Below are 15572 nucleotides of genomic sequence, written 5' to 3' on the forward strand. Positions count from 1 at the left end.
AGGCTTGAATATAAATACAATCACACATAAAATGTGTGCTAGTAAATATTACAGTGCTTTTGGGAGACTTACTGGAAACACAATCCCACATGACGGAAGTGTATGGGAATAACTATATCAGGATGAGTATGGTTCAAAGGAACGGAATGAACAGCAGAGAGAAGCAATTTTCTATCAAAAAGTAAATTTAAAATAAAATTAGTCTTCTCCGTTCTAGGTGGGAGAATGAAAGAGAGAGGGAGACCAAGGAAAAGAGAAGAGAAATAAATTAAGATAAACTGAAGTAAAAACAATCGCTGGTTGATAGGAAGCAGAGATTAAAACTGCTTTTAGATTTCACTTAGTGGTATTGCACAGTGTTCTTCGTTCTAGGGCAAGCAGGCTTTAGAAAGTCTGCAGGAGATATGAGGAGTTTCTAGATGTTGGAGCCTTTTGTATGTCAGTCTCCAGGTAGTTGCAGATGTACATTTTTGAATCATCCTAACTTTCAGCATATTTGTATCCCAATGATACTGTCTTATCATTCAGAATTAGAGTCGTACACAAACTGATTTCTAATTACCTATCAGTATATTGATTATAGCATATAATACTGTTGTTAAGACAGGTATTTCTTAAAATCAGGATAGCCAGTAGTAATTTTCTTTCTCTAGCCTACTTTGATTAGTCCTGCAAACAGTTTGGGATTAGTCAAATCTTGGCTTAGATGGTCAGATTCTGACTGCTTTCTGTGGAGGTATACCATCCACTGAAGGTTATTATTTTGCTATAGCTGAAAAAAGCTTTGAATTTGGAATCAATAATAGGATATAGAATGAAAGAGTTAACTTCTACAGTTTCACTGCTATTCTTCTGTTGCAGAGAGATTATTAACAAAGGCTTGATTGTTGTTTTGGCTACAAGTATTAAGTACAAAAAGAACTTTATGAAGGTCCCAGACACAGACTGGCATTTAAACTGACTGTCCTTCTCCAAAGCAGCTTTTCTATTAAAGAAGTCCATTATTAAAACATGGTAGCTTTAATTAAACCTCTATATAATCTTCCATAAGGACAATGGCATTAGTCTGCTAGCCAGGAAAATATGGTAAGTCCAAATAGTATCCCTGTTATTAGTACTTGATTTTCTGTTGGAGTGTTTGATCATAGGCATGGAGATTTGGATGTTGTTGTACAGTAAGAGTGGCCCAGTGTACTCAGGAGTGTGTTTCTGCTGGGGTTTATAACAATTACAACTCTTTCTAACTACTGGACCTGAAATCCTAAAGGTTGCACAAAACACTGCTCTTGTACTGGTCTAGCTCCTCTTTGAGTGGTTGTGTCACTGCAGAAGTGCTTGAACTAGCATGATTTATTAGCACACGAGACAACAAATAAGTGTGTAAGATGTATTTACCAAACATAAATGTATCTTCCCCTAAAGGTTGTATCTAGGTTTTATCTACAGTGCTGGGAGCTGTAGATAAAAACAAAAATAAAATTATCATTTTTGCATTTAAGTTTTGGTTGGATTACACTAAATAACTTGATTGAAAATCACACCTTTAAATTCTGGTTCAGGTGCTGAGATCAGGAGCATTTCTAAGGGATTAAATCCATCTCTCTGGATAAACGCACCAGAGATGAACTGGCAAATAGCAGCCACTGATGTAGTTGTTTGATAAGTAGATTTAAATGTTTCTGTCCTACTTGTCTCTAAGATTTATACTTAGCTTTTGTCTCCTCGCCACTTCTGTGTAAGTGGCAGTCCCAGCAGACTGAGATGGGGCATGATGTGTGCAGAGGACACACTACTGGGGAGAACTGCTCAGGTGTCTGTGTCATCAGACAATTCTTCCTTCTAGGGAAAGGCAATAAACCAAAAGATCATGGAGCTGTGCTAGAAGTTTGTGCTAGAAGTCCACTTTTCCCTGTGTATTTGTTTGGCACAGCCTGGTTTTAGGTAGCAGGGGGGCCACTGAGATGGCTCCTGTGAGGAAGCTGCTGGAAGCTTCCACCATGTCTGGCAGAGCCAAAGGCTGATGGCTCTGAAGATGGTCATGCTGCTGGCCAAAACTGCGCCAATGAGAGAGGTTGGTAACGCCTCTGTGATGACATATTTAAAAGGAAAATCAAAACAAAGTCTCAAGGTTTTGGATTCTAGTCAGAGAAGAAGAAGTGGTGGGAACATGCGAGGGAAACAACACGATGACACCAGGGCAGTGCAGAAGGAGGGGCAGGAGGTGCTCCAGGTGCTGGAGCTGAGGTGCCTCTGCAGGCCATGGGGAGGACCATGGGGAAGCAGCTGTGCCCCTGCAGCCCATGGGGATCCATGGGGATGCAGAGATCCACCCGCAGCCCATGGATCCACAGGGGATGCAGAGATCCACCCGCAGCCCGTGGGGATCCATGGGGGATGCAGAGATCCACCCGCAGCCCGTGGGGATCCAGGGGGGATGCAGAGATCCACCCGCAGCCCATGGATCCATGGGGGATGCAGAGATCCACCCGCAGCCCGTGGGGATCCATGGGGGATGCAGAGATGCAGCCGCAGCCCGTGGGGATCCAGGGGGGATGCAGAGATCCACCCGCAGCCCGTGGGGATCCATGGGGGATGCAGAGATGCAGCCGCAGCCCGTGGGGATCCACGGGGGATGCAGAGATCCACCCGCAGCCCGTGGGGATCCACGGGGGATGCAGAGATCCACCCGCAGCCCATGGATCCATGGGGGATGCAGAGATCCACCCGCAGCCCGTGGGGATCCAGGGGGGATGCAGAGATCCACCCACAGCCCGTGGGGATGCAGGGGGGATGCAGAGATCCACCCGCAGCCCGTGGGGATCCACGGGGGATGCAGAAATCCACCCATAGCCCGTGGGGATCCATGGGGGATGCAGAGATGCACCCGCAGCCCGTGGGGATCCATGGGGGATGCAGAGATGCAGCCGCAGCCCGTGGGGATCCATGGGGGATGCAGAGATGCACCCGCAGCCCGTGGGGATCCATGGGGGATGCAGAGATCCACCCGCAGCCCGTGGGGGAGGTGCCCGTGCTGGAGCAGGTGGATGCCTGGAGGAGGCTGTGATCCAGTGGGATACCCGGTGGAGAGGGAGGGCCGTGCTCCCAGGCTGGAGCAGCCTGGCCTCGGGGGACTGCACCCCGTGGAAGGAGAGACCCCCGGCGCAGCAGTTTTGGGAGGGCCGTGTGCCCGTGGGAGGGGCTCAGGCTGCAGCAGGGGCGGTGGGGCTGCTGCCCCTGACAGGGGACTGACGCCGGGGAAGTTCAGGAGAACTGTCTGTCTCCTGTGGGAGGGAGCCCACGGCCTCACAGGGGAACATTCCTCTCCCAGAGCAGCAGGAGGAAATCTCGGTGATGGACTGACCAAACCCCCGTGCCCAGTCTCCCTGCGCTGTCGGTGGGAGGGAGGAAGGGGCTGGGAGAAAAGGTGTTCTAAGGGCTTATTTTACTTTCTTGTTATCCTCCTCTGACGCTGTTAGTAATAAATTCACTTTGTAACTTTAAGTTAAGCCTGTTTTGCCCTTGAAGTGTTTTCTCCTGGTCCTAATCTCAACTAATGAAGCCTTTGTTCATTTTTTTTTCCTGTCTCTCCTCTGCCCAGCTGTGGCAGGGGAAGGTGAATGGATGGCTCTTGTGGGTGCCTGGTGCTGGGCCAGTGTCAAATCACGACACCCTGCTTCCACTGAAATGACTGTCAGCTGCTGTTGACTTCAGGGGAATGAGAACGAAGTCCCATGTGACAAATATTAAAATTATGGTAGTCCTAGACTTCTGAGTTTTATGGGAATGCAATTATCTTAAATATGGGCTGTTACTACCACCACAAACCCCCTCCCCCCCCAAAAAAAAAAAACCAAACCAAAAAAGGGGAGGGATGCAATTACCCAGAGAGCAAGTGGCATACTTTCCATTGATTAGACTGTCCTGTTTGATTACATTCCTCAGCATTTTTAATTTTCTAGCCCTAATTGCTGCCTTACATTTTTCTTGGGTCCCTTTGTTCTAATTCATCTGCTTTCAGGTCCAGATTTATTTTTTCAATCCTTTCAGATTCTCCACAAACTTATCCTGTCATTATGTGTTTTGTCTCTTCCTGCAGATGGTTATTTGACAGAAAGTTTCCATTGACTCCAGAGAATGAGTCCTGTGGTTCTCAGATGGAGTAGTTGCAAAATGGAATTGATTAAAAGGTCAAAAAACATTACTCTTGCAATGTCTGAATTGCTCCATCAAAGTGTTAGTGGGACAAATGTGTGCAGATCTTTTCATGGGACTAATCTGGATTTAAAAACGTTCTATCTTTGAGATCAGCTTTCTGATGTTTCCCAACAAGAGAGACATTTTCTAATTACAGCTAGAAGCTAATCTTTCCTCTTACACTATTGTCAATTAGTAGTAGCTCTGGAGGTAATGAGGTTTCCTTAGTCTGAGTTACAGTAGGATTTAGAGTCATAGTGTTTGATCTGTTTTTAAACTCTGGAAGTTCTAAGTTGTTCAAAGTAGCAGTTTTGAAAACAATAGTTTCATTAGTATATCTAGCTAAGGTGAGAATTCTTGCAGAAAGTGGAAGTTACCAGACCATACCTGGGTCTTTCTACATGGGAATCACTGATGGGGAGCCAGTGAGCATCAGCAATCCCAGCCTTGTTTCTCATATACTACATGACACAGGAGAAGAGGTGGGTGTATGATCTCTTGCTCAGAAAGTCACAGAAGGCCAGCAAAGTCTCAAAAGTGATGATACGAATTTGTAAGGACACCATAGCTGGGGCTTGGCAAAAGGTTAATTCTCAGCTTATTTTCACAGCAGCCTTTACTGTCCTGTTATCTAGCCATCCTACAATAGGATGTACAATTTTTCTGCACTACTTAAAAAACATCCCACAGATAATTATTGGCTGCTGCATCTTGGCTGTCTGCAGTGAATCTCCATGGAGACAACATAATCATAGTTTTTATTGCCAGCTAGGTAAGCCCCATATGGTGCCTCCTCGTGATTTTTCTAGCAGCAAAATGTCACTGAGCTGAATTGTGCAGTCCATGGTAAAACACAAACCTTTACTCCATGATGAAAGCAAAGCCTCAGTGTGTATAACCTCTGTGTCTCTCTACTCACTGGAGAACAGCGAGAGTTAATTTATGTCTGTCTGCAACATCATTCATGAACTGAGCACTTGAATTAAGTCTCAAGACCCTAAATAGGGAATTGTTTCTATCTTATGTGCTCTTGCAAGAGAAGAACTTGTTTTGGGATGTAGTAAGTCACTTTGTCCCACTCCTGGTTTAGGTGGGCAATCAATGAGCATCAAGATTGTACAGAAATTCTTTGTAGAGTTTGTATGTGTCTTGGGTGGATTTCAGAATGGACTTAAAGTTTCCTTCAAATTCTCATTGCAGATTCACAGAAGGGACCTGTGGAGGTCATCTGGCCCAGCTTCCCTACTCAAGCAGAGCCAGTTGCCCAGGACCATGTCCAGAAGGCTTCCAAGTATCTCCAGTGAGGGAGGCTCCACGACCTCTCTTGGTTACCTGTGCCAGTGCTCAGTCACCCTCAGAGTACAGAAGTATTTCCTGACGTTCAGAGGCCTCCTGTCTTTAACTGGGCACCACTGGAAACTCCTTGGCTCCACCTCCTTTGTGTCCTCCCTACAGGTATTTATACACATTGTTGAGGTCCTTATCAAAACAGTTCCTGTCAAAACAATTTCAAAGGAAATATATTTTTTGAGAAAAATAATTTTGCCTATGAGTTTTAACAAAGCTGTTTTTGCATGAATCCTGGGAGTACCCCTATCTGTAGGATGTGTCATTGGTGCCTAACCTCCACTCTGTCATCTGGAGCCACCTGCAGACCTGCCTTTCGATCACAAAGGAGCTCTTTGCTGCACGGACAGCAGGGCTGGCAGGCACATGCATAGCTTGAGGCACAAATCTGAGGCATGTTGTCACATAGAGGGTGAGGGGAAGGATGGTTAGAGCAGCCACCAAGCACTGAAGTAGTTTATGTGACTAGAAAGTGGTGATGTGCCAGATGAACTGGTGTGGTGGGCAGATGGCAGCCCATAAGCCTGGGGTCTTATTGAACCAGACATGCGACCTTGTTTTTTGAATAGTGAGAAGTATTCAACACGTTCTCTGGAAACATTTAAGGATTGCTGGTGTTATTGCAGTTTATCTAAACTATTTGGATAACAAAAAGTATTTCCAGATAAACGTGACTTTGCATAATCTTAAAGCACTGTATAGAGACAGTAGAAATACTGCAGTTCAGTGGAACAGGAAAACTAAATTGTAAATGGCAGGACAGTCCACTTCTGTATTTTGCAGTGTCTTAACGAAATGATAGATTGTAAATGTCAAAGGTAGAACACACTACTATACAATCCTCTAAAACACTTCTAGTTTGTCATTAGAATTAATTCACCATTCTTTACCAGACTATTATTTCATAGCAACACTTGTGATTTCTCATATAATACTGTTGCTTCAACAAAAGCTGCTTTGGATGAGTGCAGGCTGCAAAGTAGCACATTGCCAAGTTAGGAAATAGATCTTTTTCAAAATAAAGTCCTATAACAGGAGAAAATAAACACACAATGTTAAGGAGCCATAGAGGTCCCCCGAATTCTGTCACCACTGTAGACGGAGAGAAATCTTTGTCTTTTGTGGTTTTTCCTGGCTAGCAAGAGGAGCTGTACACAAAAGCTTCCCCTGATCCCTTTGGTCTGCTCTCACACTGCTGTGCACTGGTGTCAGGTCTGCTCTTACCTGGTGGGCTGTACATGCACACTAACCCCTGGCTTGGTACCTGGCTGGTCTTGAAAGAAAATCAGGGTCTGCCCAATTGATGGGCAGTGTTCTTGCATGTGTTCTTAAGGTGCAAGTCCTTACCTTCTTTAACTCTGTTTCATGTTCCTGCTCAAATTTAAATCTGCTCCCTTGGTTTTCATGTGAGAACCTGAACATGGGAAAGAAAAATACAAGCAGGTGAACAGGCAGTGCTGTGTAATCTGGGTGCTGAAGCATGGCTGTCATCCATCCAGTTCACCTTCAGAAACAGCTCTGATGGCTCTCAGGTGCCACACATGGCTGTCACAGCTTTGCCAGCAGTGTTGGTCTGCTCTGACACTATTCATGTTCTGCTGTTGTTTTGGCAGACTTCTCACACTTTACTGAGGAAGGAGCACGTACAAGGGAGGAAAAACAATGAATTCAAGGGCATGGAGCTGCTGAAAAACAAGGTTCGCTGCCCCCTCCCCTGTGATAACAATGCTGTGAGTAAAGCTTCATCACCAGTGTTATGTACAGCTATTGCAGCACAGGGCTGTCAGCTCTTGTTATTTAGAAACTCAGCAAATGGATTGCATTACTTCTTCAAACAGTCTTCTGAAATCAGGCTGTTGAACAGAGCAAGAGGCACCAGTGCAGCTAGAGACTGTCACATGGTTTGAATTGAAGCAATCATCTTTCCTCCACTCCTCCTGCAGCATCAAGGAGTTTCAGTGTTGGTGCACTACCAGGGAACTGAAATGCAAAATAAATGTGCCTTTTTTTTTTTTTCTTTTTTTTCTTTTGAGTGGAAGTGTAGAACTGTTCAGTTGGTCCAGGGCTGAGGTAAAATATTCAGGTAAGAAAAAGCCTTACAAAGACAAAAATATAAAGGAGACTATAGCATGCAGTGGGAGGTTTAGCCCTTTTTTTGGGATTCCACAATGTCATAGTAGTCCGTGAAAAGTTTGAAGTTTGTGAAAACTCCAGTAGCATCATCAAACCTGTTCAGTGGAAATTCCTGCCATTTTGTAGGGCATTTGTAGTAAATTACCAGACTAGGAGTACCCACACATTGGAAAATTTAATTCTTATGATGCTCTACTGCCATTATGGGTCCTTTAATATTTCAGCAATGAATTACCACTTAGAAAATAAAGCAGCAGTAGGATAGAATTCCTTTTGGCCATAAGAGGGCAATGGCTACAGAAATCCATCATTCAGCATATAGAACTAACTTAAAAATGATGAACATACAATGATTTCTGTTTTCATAACTTAACTTTTTGTTAAATATGTACTGAACTGCACTAGAATCGCAGTCCCTGAAATAGGCTCTGTGTGACCCAAACACAACACTGTTTATAACCAGTTTTAAAACCTGTAGATATTTTGCTTCTGTAGGACTTCTGTGGTCAGTAGCACTTACCTCTACTGTTTGTTTTGGGTCTTCTGCTTAGGGATTGTGTAGAGCTTAAAAGATTTAAAAATAAAGTTTAAGAATCTATTTGCTAACCGCGCCAGCCTCTCACAGTTCTAATTTATGATTAAAAATGTGAGAAAACCACTCTGCGTATAAAATCCTTTGGTATCACATTGGTGCCAGTGCTGTCTTCATGCTACCATTTTGAGCTTCTTGTCCAGTTTACAGCTTGGCAGATACAGTTTGTCCTTTCCAGTGGCAGTGACAAGAGGTGGTGGATATGAAATACGACCATGTTTGTGCTTGGAAAAACTCAGGTATTTTCTGCTTAGAAAATGTTCATTTTTTAAGTGAAAATGAGAAGAAAGCTCAGTTAAGAATAATAGAAATCATTCTTGAGTTTTAGAAGACCACCTTATTAAAAATCACTTGAGTTACAGAGTAAAACCTGAGTATACCTTCATTTTATTGCTTTGATAATGCATAATATGACAATTTCTTTCCCTAATGATAACTTTTGTCCCTACAGTCTTGCACTGCTCTGATAATGCATGATGCTGCAATTTCTTTCCCCAAAGACCCTTACTTAGTGTTGTGTCTGGCAGATTATGATGTAGAACACAGTTTTATATTACTGACTAAAGGCCAAGTTTTAGTTCTTCACATACTGCCTTCTCTGAGGTGTCATGTTCAATCAATAATGCTATGAACAAGTTGCTTCAAGCACATATTATTTTTTTCTATTATTATTTGCTTTTATTTTGGCAAACAAGCTAGACAGAGTGGTCTAAAACTCAAGCACGGATTCATTTTCTGCAGGCCAGCTTGTAATGAAAAAAATGTTTAAACTTGTTAGAGAGAGGCACATCAATGAAAGTTAAGGGGATTCAGAAGTCTAGGGCATTAATTTTATTAATCTAATATGGCATATATAGGCTCTTTCACATGAATTTTAGTTTACCCTGTTTCTAAACCAACGAAATACTAATGAGGGGAACAGCAGTGACTTCTGGGTGCACTCATTTTTTCTCTTTTCTAAATCACTGCTGTTAGGTAAAAACCCAACAGATATGCAATGCCATTGTAGGCACCAGAGACAACAACTTGAAATGCATAATGAAAATTCTCAGTTTATTAGATTTGTCCTTCTGTGATTAAAAACATATCTTGAACAGCAGACATCTGTTGGACAACTTACATGGTTCCTTTTTGTCTTGGTATGTGAGAAAATCCTGTAGGCTGTATTGCTCAGCCCCGGTATGTTGCGGATGCACAGGAAATTAAGCATATGCTCCGTGGTGGAGCTGTAATAACATGCAAGTTTGGTATAATCTGTTGAAAAGAAAGAGTGCCATTCCTTGTGCTGTGCCCTATGGAAAGGAAAAGGGGGGAATGCTAGGAGCCTTCTTCCCTTGCCTGATCTCATGTGATACCTCTGGTTGGTTGTGAATCAAGTTTGACAGAAAAAATAAGTGTGTGATAAGCAGCATGCTAAAATCAAAATAATCTTGTGTCTACTCCTTCTAAGCCTTGAACTGTGGCCATTGCATGAAAAGATCACTGTAAACAGAACAATGCTATGGAGCAGAGTACCACTCTCACTAATTTTCACAAGAGAAGCTAGACTATTTTTTTGTCCACTTAGTAAACATATGTCCTTCAGGCTTCCTTAAATGGGATACCTCTTTCCTTAGTAAAAGTATTTTTCTCCCTGTGAGCCCAATGAACTCATCTTTTGAATGGGGACTTCTTTGAAGTCAAAAGAGTAAAGTAGCACCATGGGCTGCCAGTATGCAGCAGGTTTTGTTTGTGTGTGCTTTCAAAGCAAGAAGCACCTTCACTGTTTTAACAAAGAGTTTCAGAAATATACAGAACCAACTTTGTGTTTTGCGAGTAAGTATGCAATGAAGCCCATGAGAGAGTCACCAGGGGCATCATATTTATTTCCATGCCCATGGTTCAGCTGAAATTTGAGTGCTACAAAGGTATCAAAAGAGATGAAAAGCTTTATGAGGTAGATTTTCAAAATTTTGAAGATTCATATGAATAAAGGCATATTAGAACTGATGGTAATTCATGTTTCAGGACACAAAATAGCCTCTATGGAAGCTTAGGAAGGAATTCATCTTGAGTCTAAAGATACAGTTTCTGGCTGAGACACTGGGGTCTTTGCCCCCAAATCCAAGTCAAAGTAGGACTGTGAAAGAGCAACAGGCTATTTTGATATGCTGTGAAGATTACCACAAAATTGTATCTCCATATACATCCAAGAAGACATACACAAGTATATCCTGTCTTGCTGAAAGCCTGGGAGCCGCTGGAAGTACTGAACACCTTTTAGAGTGAATTTTACATTATCAAAGCACTAAGATTCAGAAATGGGGCTTTGTGCCTTTCCAGGATGTGGACAACAACTGAGGTTAGGCCTCTAGAGCTCAGGTCTCACATCAAGGTGCTGTGATAATACCAGGAAATGCAGAGATGAAGGTACATGCTGAGCACTTATCAGTCTCCTCAGGACCAATGATTATTGCTGGAAAAATCAAAGTTAATGAAATACCAAATGAGTGGTGTCTTCTTCATTTCTTGGCCTTCTCAAGTTGACACTGGAGACCTATTGGCAAATCAGAAGCGATGATTCTAATACCAGAACAGCTGGGTTAATTTCATATGCTCTGTTCTACCTGCTTTAGAGACCATGGAAGCCAAACTGGAGGATTTTATGATGTTTTCTTGTTGTTTATGGGTAGGCATGAGAGAGGCCGAAGAGAACACCCTTCCTAGTGCTTCTGGGCTCCAAAGAGTTAAATTGAACAGGAATTTCAGCTGGATTCACTCTGTTAGCTGTATCTAGTCTGAGTGATAGAGAAATTCCTTAGAGCTAAGCTGTGAGTGTAATGTGAAGAAAAGTCAACACGTGCTATGAGAAATCAGGGATGTCTTTTCCCAGTGTTTTACTTGGTATGCTGTATGAATGAAGAGCTTTCTTCCTGAGACAGTGCAAGTGGTATGATAGCATGTAAGACAGCTGGCTTTAGAGCTTGGCAAGGAGTGAGTGAAGAAGGTTGAGAAATTCTCCTCTGGGAAGTGATGAAGAAGTGACTCATTCCTAGCCAGTTTGGAGAACTTCTGTCTGATTTATAGGCCACAGGATAGGAGCTCCTTTGGGCTGTGTTCTACTGAATTTCATGAACTGAAAGGGGCTTATTTTTTATAGGGTTTGGAACTTGTCTTTTACCAAAGTCTTCAAAACAACTGTTTGATAGGTAACCTGCAACTTCTAAAAGTGGGACTGGTATTTTTCCATCTCCAAGATTTCTATTTCCCATGTTTTTGTTTAACTTTCCTGGTGTCTGATTAGGCAGGTAAATTATTTTGTGTATAAGTAGCATATTTTTCCTAAAATGACCTTTGATAATGTTACAGTTCTGACAAATTTAGTAACTGTATATGCTACCTGATGTCAAAACAGTTTACCTTTTTTTTTTTTTTTTGTAGCTACAGCTAAAGCTGATTTTTATGGCTACTTTAGTGCAAATAAATATTCCTGACTCAGGATCAAGATAAAACCACAATCTGTAGTTGCTTCTTTAACAAATACCAGACTGGGACAGTCATTTGCCCACTCATGGATTTTCTGACTTCTTTCTTATTAGATGTTAACAAAAAAGTCTAGAAGAAGCTTATGCTTGATTTCAGACCTTGAACAAATCTAACCATAGTCTGATAAGGAAGATTTGAAGTAGCAGGTATGTACATAAATTTTACATTTTCAGGTAAAGCTGTGGGGATAGACATGACAGTCACCCAGCACAGATGTCTTTTCTGATGCGGTCACAGTAAAGATGAAAATCCCTAAGTCTCTTCTTTTGAGCTACGGAATTTAGAAGGTATCACATAGGAAATCTTCAGTAAAATCAGGAATTGTTCCCACTCCTTCAAACTCTTACTACCATGAAAATGCTTATTTTTCTTCTTACTGCTTGACTAGGTTATTCCAGGGGATTTTCCCGGTGTAAGGAAGAAGTTGATCCTGAACATGTTTTCTGTAGTATCATAATTTCCATTACAGAACTAGAAAGCTCTACCTTTTATTTTTTTCTTTTTCTTTTCTTTTTCTTCCCCCCCACCCCCCCCCCCCGCAAGGGAAACTGCCCCCCACCTTTTTTTGGTGTGCCTCCTGATTTTTAATAATACCACAGACTTCTTTGCCTTGCAGTGAACCAGTTCCACAAGGAGATTGCCACATCAGATTATGTGAGTTTGCTTCATTTCCAGGCAGTGCTATTTAATATACATCTGCTATGTAATAGATGCAACAAACCGAAATGATTTTCAGTTGGGTTAGTCTTTATTGGATCTGACCTCTGGTCTAGGAGGTGAAGGGAGAGTGGAAAATGAAAGCTGATTTGGTATTAGCCCACTATTCATACTAGAAAAAGTAAATGCTTTTGCGGTTTTCCTTACAGAGGTGTCTTTATTCATTTGACATGCCTTTAATAACTAATTCTAGTTGTCTGGTTGCCAAGATAGATTTCCTACAGGCAGACTTAAAAGTGGTTTTGTCCTCTTTGAATGCATGGCTTCAAATGATCCCAGAACAGCAAACATTAAACTTCCCCCTAGACCTTGAGATTTTCTGAAGCACTGTAATAACATAAAAGGATAAGACTATTAGAAAAAAATAAATAAATGAATTAAGCATGCTTCATATGATATGAGCAGGACAATAAAACTCCTTGTTTTTCCATGCAAACTAATATCTCTTTTCTACTGTTGGCCATATGCTGTGGATTTCTCACAATTCCCATTTTATGGATTTTGGTATCATCATTCCCATATATATCCCATTGCCTGGGAATGAGAATGTTTTGTAGGCTTCATCTGAAAGCAAGGAGCCAACACAACTCAATTTCTTTTCTTTCACAGATGGCTTTGCCAGTGTTTTTTTCTCACATTATCACAGAGCTTTAAATGTGTATCCAGTGTACGAGTGTCTGTGTATCATGTTTGTCTATGAGCATATGTAAAGCTGGCATGGGAGCTGTGAAGTAGGATACCTTCCTTGTCATTTAACTGGGCTATACACATAAAGCAATTAGGAGCAATTTTAAAACTTGGCTTCATACACAGCCAAATTGAGTTTGGGTCTGCTGGTTGCTTAGAGAAAGAACATGAGAAAGAATACTGTCATTTCCAGGCAGAAACTCACATAGCCAAGGGAGGTATCTGTAATGGGGCTGTCCCAATGAATTTTGAGTTGCTAGGTCAAAATCTGAAAGCTGGTGTACAAAAAGATCCACCTTTTCTTTGGGTTACTGAAATCTAATAAGATATTAATCATGGGCTTTTTACCTCAGCTGAGTCTTAAATCAGCTTGGTTTGGTAATAAATGGAAGCAACCTTTCAGCTGAGAAGGACTTGGACAGACTTCATTTTTCAGCCTAGGATCTTGGTCTTGTGATAGACAGGTTGTGCTTTCTGACCAGGTCACCCAATTCAGTGTGAGGAGTTTCAGCTCTGTCCTGCATTGTATTGAGCAGACAGACCAGTCCCTACCTCTACTTGATGTTGAGTTGTTTAATTGTCACCTTCTGAGAGGTGATTTCTTAGGGTGCCACACAGTCTTTCCCCCAGGCCATGCCCACCAGCTATTTCTCCACTGCTCCTTTGACACTCTTTAAGTTGTTGACAAGAACAATATGTTTTGACATAAGAGATCACAGCAATAACTTGTGAAGTGCTCATGCATTTTCATTTCACTATAGAAAATACCTTGTGCATGAACCTTGGGTCCATCCCATTTAGCTTTTGGAGTGGTTACATCACAGTGACAGCTCAATACCATTATGTGATTGGTTTGAAACATGGATCCGTAGAAACAACCCAAGAGGAAATATTTCTGGCAGCTGAAAGCACTGCTAACATCAGAAGTTCTTGTTAATTCTCCTTTAATACATTACATTACATCTGATACAAGACAATTTACTTTCTTTTGGTTGACCGCAGTTAGGGACATCAAGGCTTTTGACATGTCATTCTGACACTTCTGTACTGCCAGTACCACGGTCATCAGGAAGTTTTGTCAGCACAGTTTCACGTTTTTGTGCTGAAGCCATGGCTGTAAATAGCAAACATGCTCAGTCCTGACTGTAAACAACTCCATGAGTGGCCTCCGGTGGAGCTGCTAATACTTCTCAGTTACTGCTGTTAGCCTTGTCCCTTTCACTCGGGTGTTTGTTGTGGGGTTTTAGTTTGTTTGGTTTTTGTTTTCCCCCAGTTTTTCTAATAATTTACTCTCTACCGTGATATTTAATGTGTACAGAAGCGCAGACAAGTGAGATTTTTCATTGTCTGGGAGACCTGGTTTATTTTCTAAATGAAGTTGCAAGGTCTGTCTGGATGATCTGCCTTTGGTAAAATCATGTTGCACATTTCCTATATAACTGTTAGTCTATTTGTTTTTCTTAAAAATCTGTGGCTTACTTGGTACCCATGGACTAGTAAAGATCAGGACCACTGTATGACTCAGTTCCCCTGAAAACTCTCAGTGGTGCAAGGGTCCTGTGATATAAATTAAATTTCATTTTTAGAAAAAAAGTCATGCTAGACCTCTCTTGCTGCAAAAGCAGGGTTTTTTTAATGCCAGTGATACGACGAAATGTTGTTCTAGAAACAGCCTGCAGCTTATAGCATTACCCTGCCAAAATAAAACTGTGAAAGCCAACTTGCACAGTACAAACCTGCTTAAGAAATTGCAATTTTAAAAGCAGAACAGTTGTTTTGAAATGCAAATAAATATTTTGGAAAGTTTCTAATAAGTATTGTGTTATTTTTACAGGACACTGATTCTCACGCCATGCGAGTTATAGCCGTTTAATTGTATTTTATATGGTATCAAACTTTCTGCCAAAATCTGGTGTTGGAATGTTTTTCGTTGTTATGGGTCTATCAACATTACATCATTTACTGACTGCATCATGTGTGACACACATGTCTGTGCTTAACCTTTACAGTTGGGATATCTGAGCCTGCTTTAATCAAATGTTACACTACCAAATGGGTGTTACTCTTTAAAGCTTCGTTGCTGAGGAAACAGGTCTGAGTTTTTGTATGCCCACCCATTAGAGGTTGCTATCAAATTTAATAGAACTTAACTAGGAACAAATTGGCATTTAGTAGAGCCCAAAATTTAGGCTTGGTTACCTTTTTTTTCTATTAACTAAACCTTTTATCCTAGAGCAGGCACCCAAAAACTGTGGACTAGAAGGTGCATGTCCATACTCTCAGGAGACCAGTCAGGCCAGGGGCTTCTTGCTAGAAGAAAAATGGAGAAATGCTGGAGTTTTTCAAAGGCAAAAATTTCTTCCCTCGTAGAGGTGTC

General features: G+C 41.7%; 1 protein-coding gene across 2 annotated transcripts in view; it reads left to right on the forward strand.

Moving 5' to 3' along the window:
- The window catches only part of BICRAL (BICRA like chromatin remodeling complex associated protein), a 141673-nt gene extending 137919 nt beyond the window's left edge, over positions 1–3754 (forward strand). For both annotated transcript variants that reach the window (XR_011149741.1, XR_011149742.1), the window contains one exon: positions 3599–3754. The gene's annotated coding sequence lies outside the window, so the exon portion shown is untranslated. The remainder of the gene's footprint in view (positions 1–3598) is intronic.
- Positions 3755–15572: the final 11818 nt, after the last annotated feature.

The sequence above is a fragment of the Aphelocoma coerulescens genome, chromosome 3 (genome assembly GCF_041296385.1).
Source record: "Aphelocoma coerulescens isolate FSJ_1873_10779 chromosome 3, UR_Acoe_1.0, whole genome shotgun sequence".
Lineage (NCBI taxonomy): Eukaryota > Metazoa > Chordata > Aves > Passeriformes > Corvidae > Aphelocoma > Aphelocoma coerulescens.